This window comes from Ischnura elegans, chromosome X, assembly GCF_921293095.1.
Source record: "Ischnura elegans chromosome X, ioIscEleg1.1, whole genome shotgun sequence".
NCBI classification, from domain to species: domain Eukaryota; kingdom Metazoa; phylum Arthropoda; class Insecta; order Odonata; family Coenagrionidae; genus Ischnura; species Ischnura elegans.
The window spans coordinates 9,599,767-9,608,685 of NC_060259.1; the positions used below are offsets into that span (position 1 = coordinate 9,599,767).

Sequence of the window (8,919 nt, forward strand, 5' to 3'; positions counted from 1 at the left end):
TATAGACTTTTTAATGTGCATTTAAGACTTTAGAAAATCTTTTTTTACCCTTTAATTTTCTTAATTCATTGACCATGGATTTATGTCTGTTTTATCCTTGGGCTTGTCAGACATTGATACAAATGGGGCTTGCAATTAATTTGTACTATCGTTTTCAAAAGTATGTAGACACCCACGAGCCCCACTTAACTGATGTGGTAGGGTCGGTAAAAACTTGGAAGGTTGGCACATGAGGTAGCCTGCATCCCTCACCAGTACGCCAGCAATAGCCGACGAGGACGGACGCGGGGGCGACCGGGCTAGCGAGACAGGAGTCAAAATACACGCTCAAATGCCCTAGCGGATAGAATGCACTGAGGAAACTCACGTCCACGCACAGGTTGGGCCGTCGGAGTTTTCCTGTGAGCTCCGTGGCGAGGATTCCCTCTCTTCAGATTCATATTTGGACTCACCGTGAACACGGAATGCGTATGTGGCTCCGTAGATGAGTAGGATTACTTCACGCGCATTTAATGCACAGAAGTTATTGGGGGGGATTCGAATCCGAGCAATTTATTTTGTGAAAGGTCAATTGATAACATCCACACAATGGATATAGTTGACTCAAGAAAAAAATTAACACCGAATTTTTTAGCGACTAATTTTTAAAAATTAATGACTCAGTCTGCGTCAACACATTTATTTCTAAGCAAGTTTATTGAAAGAGTGGAAATAAGCAGGGGAAGTGGCACAGGTTGTATTTTATCCTTGCACTGTCAAATCTCCGTTGAAGAAATGGATGATTCGGTCATATTTTTATAATTATTTAATGTTGTCCTCAGACCTCAGTTCCTCAGTCTTCTCAAATTATTTTTAACAATTATAAAATTCTAAGCTCTTATTATTTGCCTTATTTGCAGCATAATTAGCATACAAACTTTGTAAATATTAATTAAATAAAGGTTGTAGAAGATACAAGAGAATCTTATGCTTTCTGAAAGGGTTATTCGAAAGTTATTTTGGAGGATTTTTAGATTTCAGTGCGGTTTTTAGGCATAAATAGCAATTTAATAGATAATGGAACCATCATACCTATTTAATTTTTAACCTATGTAATTCTCATTTTGCTTAGTATTTTTATTTACGAAATTGCTACCTTTTATTTACGTTAATCTAAATTTTAAGAGACAGAATAGCGTCAAAATCCACTTCTGGGCATGCGATTTCCCAAAATCTTCCGGTGGAGGACCCCCGAATCCCCCAGCCCCCATGGGCCCCTACCGAGGTCACACAATCACTCCAGGCCGCCCCTTCGTCCATTTTTTAGGATGAAAGATTTCATGTTTTAATTTACTTCTACTTAATCCTTGGAGGTATTTGTAGTTCGCACTCTTATTGGAAGCAAAGCGTTGGTGCTTTTAATTTCATAACTTCCCACACTGGTGAACAAAGATTTTGTCCTGGAGACGTCGTTGGATGATCATAGACGTATTTTTTGCTGATTCGGAATCTGGGCTTAGCTTATTTCCATCACATCTAGTTTCATTAGTACAGCTGAATGTATGTTTTTTTATTTTCACAAAAGTAGTAATTTATTTCATTTGTACATATATCATGATAGCATGAACTGGTAAAAATAATAATTTCCTGTCATAACATATTGTCCTACGATGGCATGGCATGCCCTCCTATCCCAACAAAATATATAATTGACTTGCAGTAACCTATCGTTTTTTCGATGTAATGCATAATCAGCTTCCACTCCAAATACGTATATGACTGTAGGCGCGTAAAGACGTGTGATATTCATCAGCAGACGGTTTGAGAATTTTGTTGCTCGCAGGAAATATCAGATTATTACATTGTAATCGTTGTGAAAGGTCTTAGCTTTCATCGTGGGGTCACTCCATTTCAAATCACCGAGGCAATGTTGCTCAGCATTTTTAATTATCCTGAATTTTTTAATGATTGGTTCCCTACAAGTGGAGAATCACAAAACACCATTTGACAAAAATATACAAGCCATACTTTTTTTGGCCGACATTTTTAAAAGGGCGAATGGGCCTAAACAGAGCGTGAACTACTACGATGACTTTTGTTACGTGTGCGGTGAAATTACTTTCAAGGCTGAAAGGAGGAATATTGCCTTTTTGAGACAGTTTCAGACTTTATTTTAACTGTCTGTTGGAAGACGTGGATACAGGATCGGAGCCTTCTGCGATATGTAGCAGGAGTGAAAGGCTTCTCACTGGTTGGACTGATAGAAAACGTCATATGAATTTTTCCGTCCTCATGATTCGGCGGGAAGTTAAGAATCATATTTCTGACTACTATTTTTGTGAAACATAAATTAAAGGAAAATACCGAAGTTAAAACAAACAGTAAAAGATCCAAACAACCTAGAATCAGTCCCACACTTGAAAAATTTACTAGTGCTGGAACCACACAAAACTTTAATCTTAGGGAATATTCAGAAAATATGTGAGAATGATGGATTCGAAATCTAGAAAGACCCAATTTTTGGACCAAACATATCTGATAGACCTCATTCTATGACGCAATAAGATGTAAGTGATCTATTGCGCAAATTATAAATTTGTTTAAAAAGCAGAATGAGGTTTTAAGATCACAATTGAAGGGTTGGAGTTTGCTGGATCCAAATACAAACATTTCAATGCATAGATTTCTCAATGAAGAATTTAAATCATTTTTCCCATGAAAACAATCTTCATTTTTGCAATGATGTTCTCTTTGTTGTGGCTACTCTAAGTTTTGAATACAACGCAGATGATTAGGTTGATTGATTTCTTTAACTTCAGCTTACAGGCTGTTTTCTAACATAATGGGATTGAACTGAAATGAAACTGAACTGACATGAAAGAATCTTACCCGAATATGCAGTAAATTTTTCACTACGCAAAATTTGTGGAAAATTAAAAGTAGCTGCATTTTTACTAGGCATACGGTTTGACTACTCGAAATATTTTTGCTTCTTCTGCGATTGGGATAGCAGAGACAGAAAAAATCATTGCTTTAAAAAAGATTGGCTATAACCTAAGCACTCGTTCCTGGTTTCCAAAATGTCCTTTTCAACTATTTTACGATCCTAAAAGTATTACTTTGTCACCCCTAAGTATTAAATTAGGGCTTTTTCAAAATTGTGTAAAAGATATATGCAAAAATGGTGCAGGTTTTACTTACTTGAAACAAATGTCCTCAAAATCAGTGAAAAACAGATAATAGAAGGATTTTTATTGGGCCATAGATTTTTTTAAGAAGCGCTGAAGGATTCGTAATTTTGACAGCTAGAGTTCAACAAAAAAGCGCGTGGAAGGCATTCAAAAATGCAGCTGTAGGTTTTCTAGGAAATGGAATGTCTAAATATCATCGCGATCTGGTGGTCAATGTAATAAAATTGCTCAAAAAATGGGCTGCTTTACGTATTTAAAACAATTCACTTCATCGGCTCACACCTGGACTCATTTCCTACAAACCTTGGCGCCGTTTCCACCAGAATATTTTACTGATGCACAAACGGCACCAATAAAAGTTCAGAAGCATGTTATCAGATTAGTGGTGGACACTGAAAAGGGATTCGTCAGAAGCTTAATATGCCAGAAAATTCCGAGTAAGTACCCATTTTTCACATTACCTTAATTCTCAATTGTTTTACTTAAACCCCCTTGAATCTCCGTTGAATCCGATCCTAAAAAACTTAACATGATAGAAAACATCTGGGCCCAGCTTCGGAATCAGCCCGAAAAATACCAGAGGATCGGCCAAAAACATGGCTAGAACAGGAAAAATTATTTTTTGGTTGATCAGTGTTATCGATTGAGTTGCAAATATCATGATCTTCGGCTATCATTTTGATTTCAACAAAGTGTATCTGGCTATTTATTGAGTATTGTCCATAATATGAGTAGAGATTTTTATCAACGGAAATTTGACAATAGCAAGGATAAAATACAACCTGTGCCACTTCCCCTGCTTATTTCCACTCTTTCAATAAACTTGCTTAGAAATAAATGTGTTGACGCAGACTGAGTCATTAATTTTTAAAAATTAGTCGCTAAAAAATTCGGTGTTAATTTTTTTCTTGAGTCAACTATATCCATTGTGTGGATGTTATCAATTGACCTTTCACAAAATAAATTGCTCGGATTCGAATCCCCCCCAATAACTTCTGTGCATTAAATGCGCGTGAAGTAATCCTACTCATCTACGGAGCCACATACGCATTCCGTGTTCACGGTGAGTCCAAATATGAATCTGAAGAGAGGGAATCCTCGCCACGGAGCTCACAGGAAAACTCCGACGGCCCAACCTGTGCGTGGACGTGAGTTTCCTCAGTGCATTCTATCCGCTAGGGCATTTGAGCGTGTATTTTGACTCCTGTCTCGCTAGCCCGGTCGCCTCCGCGTCCATCCTCGTCGGCTATTGCTGGCGTACTGGTGAGGGATGCAGGCTACCTCATGTGCCAACCTTCCAAGTTTTTACCGACCCTACCACATCAGTTAAGTGGGGCTCGTGGGTGTCTACATACTTTTGAAAACGATAGTACATGCATTCAGATAGAATTTCTGGGCCAAGTAATGGTTGTGATGGGGTAAATTTGTTATTAATTGAAATTGTTGCTTCACCAAGTGCTACAAAAATTTTGTGGATGTTAGATAATCGAAAAGAAAGTGATGAAGTTGTGGTTCTTGCTTGAAATATAGGAAGTACATAGTGAAGTTTTCATGATGAGTAGTACTGCAGTAATGAATAAATTATTATGCTTTATCTGTCTAATTATTCAAAAGGAGGATATTTCTCTAGACTCTTTTTGCTAATTAAATAGTGGCTAGATGGACTTTGCTCGGTTTGAGTTCTGTTCACAGCTGTGTTAAAGTTGTTGGCGAAGTCCATTATTTTTAATGGGAAGTAAATAAGTAGTGGTAGGGAATGAAGTAATTTATCTGAAGTAAGTTCCCAGTTCTTTTTATTTTCCTTTGCTGTTAATGGGAGGAAATCATGTTCATTCATCCATCAATGAGTTTGCTATGGTTGAAGTCCAGCTATCATCTCTCAGGCACACTTTCAAGACTAAATGTGAGTGTCTTGATGGAAACACTGACGATTCCTTTCATTTAGATGGAAGCTTTTTTTGTAGGTGAACGCTCTGGGTCAATGTGTAATGGTGACAGAGTTGCATTGTTATTTTACACAAAGGATGCAAAAATGGGGGTTGAGCTTCTACGGCCTCGGAACTGTAGAAAGGAAATACTCTAATGGCTGCAGTGGCGGCTCGTGAGTCAAATGCTAGGGGGGGGCACACTTAACCGGGGGGTCATAATTTTTTAATATTTCGTGTATTTTATTAAGTTTTTACGGCAATCTAGGAATGAAATTTTGTGATGCCATATGTTCCGTTTTTTTCAACAAATATACCTAGGTTTCCTAATAAAGCTTGATTAATAAATACTAAATGCAGTAGACTCTCGGTCTTACGGATCGGCTTAGTCCGGACTCTCGATTATACTGATTAATGATCTTGAAGTATAAAAATATATTTGCTGCGATATTTTGCAAATACAAACGAAAATACGTAACTTTAGGTTTTAGCGCATACATTCTTCGTGCGGATATGCCCGCAATACACTTCTGTTTTTCGTTTTGCAATCATAATGCGTTATTTGTCAAATCTATACAACATTTGCAATGATTTAGGTAGCAATGACACTTGTAACACCTGAGGAGGGAGGGGAGTGTCACTGACTTCCACTAGGCAACAAACACTACTAGAATGCGCGCGCTTTGCTATTGCAGATGTAAACTTTGATGGCGGTGTTCGCGTTGCCTTGAATACAGTATGATTTAAAATCAATAATTAAATATTTCTCACACATTTTTAACAAAATCTGAAATACTCACATGCCTTTAGTTTTATTGCAGAAGTCCATACTTCTTTCCTTTTGTCCAGCAAAGTGATCAATTACACGTTCGTTGAAATCAGCGCCGGACAACAATTTCTTTCCGATTGAACACATGGCAAGGGCACTAGTCTATAAATAAACAAGGGACGACACAAAATAGGCCGACGAAAAATACGACCAAAAAGAACAAGGTGCTTGGACACAGAATTGGTACAATTTTTCCCTATATTTCCCTAAAAAAAACGAGCACAGTTGATTAATTCAAAATTTTCTTCTTGAATGTACACACAGCACTAAGAAACTTCTTAATCGGCAATTACGCACAGTTAACTCCTCGAAAATGATGTCTGAACTCATTTCACTCCGTTCTTTCCGAGAGTCTTGCCGTTACTATAAGGACGACTCAAGGGAGATAGAAGTCGTGGTCCACTAATGCTGATTCAGCTGAGGGACGAATTTAAGGTCAGCAAAGGCATTCAAGCAAACAAAGGACGTCACGGACCATCTCCTTGAGTCTAAGATTCATATGTGGTAAACACACGAGACGCCAACGGGTGGCATTTGGAATAACCATGCCTTCGAAATCATTGCCATGATATAATAGAACATAAATTCTAGATCGTAAAAGAAGACGACTCTGAACCACAGATAGGAGCTGTAAGGATCTCCGCACTGATATGAACTCTTTGAAGCCACTTAAATCAGACCCAAGTGGACATTTTCCGTCAGACAGCTACCGCTCTGCCGCTGAGGAATTAGGTGAACATGAACTAATACAACAAGGACGGCTAGAAAAATGATGAACCTACACACAAAAGGTGCATTTTACGCGGCACTTCTTGATGTTCATTGAATGACTCTAGTTAACCCGGGAGTAGTCGCGCCTAACATGTAGCCTTACGTGGTCGCTGCGGGTCACTCTGACCCGCACTAAAAGAAATTGTTTTAAAGCTTAATTTACATTTTTGTTTATTTTATAGCTTCATACATTTCAGTTCCAAGGTATATAAACTCAAACCATGTGTTTAAAAAAGACATTTTATTGCTTTTATATTTTTTTCGGAATTAAAGAAAAAGTATCACAAAAAATGAGATTTTTGTCATAGTATAAGTTTTTTAGTAATTTTACGGCTAACTAGCTTACTTACAATAATTTTTCACTCTTTAATATTGAACATAGGTTATAAAGAAATAAAAGATTAATATATGGCTTATTGTTATAAGGAAAAGTTTTCAAGTTATTGAAGCATGAAAATGTTGTACATATTTTCTTCAAAAAAAAAAACGAAATATCAATGAGCCATGGTTTATCACATAGATTAAAAGAAAACTTCAACTATTACTTCATAATATTTTTCCAATAAGAACTAATATATACTTCCACAACTTTATGTCACTACAAATGTCCAGTTATTGGTTTAGTTGCATCCCATAGTCAGTATAGTTGAGGTATCTTGGCCACGCGTGAACCTACAAAACCCACAACTTGATTAGATACACAAATTTATTTTTTATAAAAGCACATCAAAACTTTCAGGTGTAAAAATATTGTGTAGTTCCTATGTGTATAATATAAAAAAACTCACCATTTATTCCATGTCAATACAGTTGAGACAAGTGGACTTGGAGTGTTAGCCACAGACAGGGATGTTGCATGACGCACAGTTGTGAGCCGACTTGTTGCCTTGACGGTCGCAAAGTCCACACCGCTTTCTCTTGTTCAGGACTTCTACTGGAGGGCGAACAATGTCTTCTTTTAGTATGTCCAAAATATTGATACGGGTTGACTTTGACAGAGATCCTTGAAGACGAGTTCTAAGGTGAGGTGTAACTAGTTCCGTAGCCAACTCTTTGAGCCATTTCCTTCGTACAAGTTATCTTTCTTTGTTATTTCAGGAGCAAATGATGAGAGAGTTTAGTCCTATGATGTCTAAAATATGGTAAAATGCTGTGAGGGGCCAACAATTTGTCTTTCTGGCGACAGAGTAATTGCCACACATTTCATCAACCACATCAACTCCTTTTGTGGGGTTGTAAAATGTTATTATCTCTGGTTTCTTTTGTTCTCCTGTGAATACTTTTACTGTGATGCATGGTGGAGGTCAATAGAACAACCTTGTTCTTATTCGGGACAAAAGATACGAGTGTTGTCAAGTTTTTGGCAAAACCAAAAATTGACGAGTGTACTTCTCGATTCTTAGTTCTCAAAAACTCTGGAGGTATCTCTTTTTTGTTTTTCCTGATTGTCCCAACTGTGGTGAGTTTTTGATTTTGCAAGAGATCATTAGAAAGGGCAGTACTAGAAAACCAGTTATCATAAGTGACGTTTCTGTTGCTTCCACTTATGGTTCGACAAGCCTGACTACTACTGGAGATGGTGTTTGACTTGTGTGTTCATGAGGTCCCGGGCGTTGTTTTCCAAGATATACTTCCATGTTGAGTGCATAAAATGTTCGTGAGTCAACCAATGAAAACACCTTCAAACCATATTTCGCAGGCTTATTCCGCATATACTGCCTGAAACCGCACCTTCCACGGAAGGCCCACAACATTTCGTCAATTGTTGTGTACTCACCAACAGAAAAGTTTGATTTACATTCCTTTACAACAAATTCAAAAACATCCCTGAAAGTTGCTAACTTGTCCACTTCCATCCTCTGCACTCGGGTTCTTTTATCATCGAATCTTAGCATTCGAAGCAAAAATTTTATATCGATTCAAAGACATTACACACTTGAATAGACGCACTTCTTCCCACAACTCTTCTGCGTTCAGATGTGAAGCCTTCAACACACCTGCGTAAGACAATAAACCCAACAGGGCTTTAGTTTCTTCAACTGTGGTGTTTTTACAGTCACGATCTCGGCCATATTTGGTGGTAACTTTAATGAAATGAAAGACGCGTAAAGATACTTAGTGGATTGTATTAACAATAGAAATGGTTCACATTACAGAATAGATGCTTCTCGGTTGATGCCACGCCAAACACTGCCCCCTTGTCTCTGTCTCTGAAGGTGCAGCC

General features: G+C 37.7%; 1 long non-coding RNA gene across 1 annotated transcript; it reads left to right on the forward strand.

Annotated features, from left to right (window-relative positions):
• Nucleotides 1-7,031: 7,031 nt before the first annotated feature.
• Nucleotides 7,032-8,093, forward strand: LOC124171101. The gene is made up of 2 exons (XR_006867669.1): nt 7,032-7,717; nt 7,794-8,093. It is a non-coding gene; the product is annotated as an uncharacterized LOC124171101 (long non-coding RNA).
• Nucleotides 8,094-8,919: the final 826 nt, after the last annotated feature.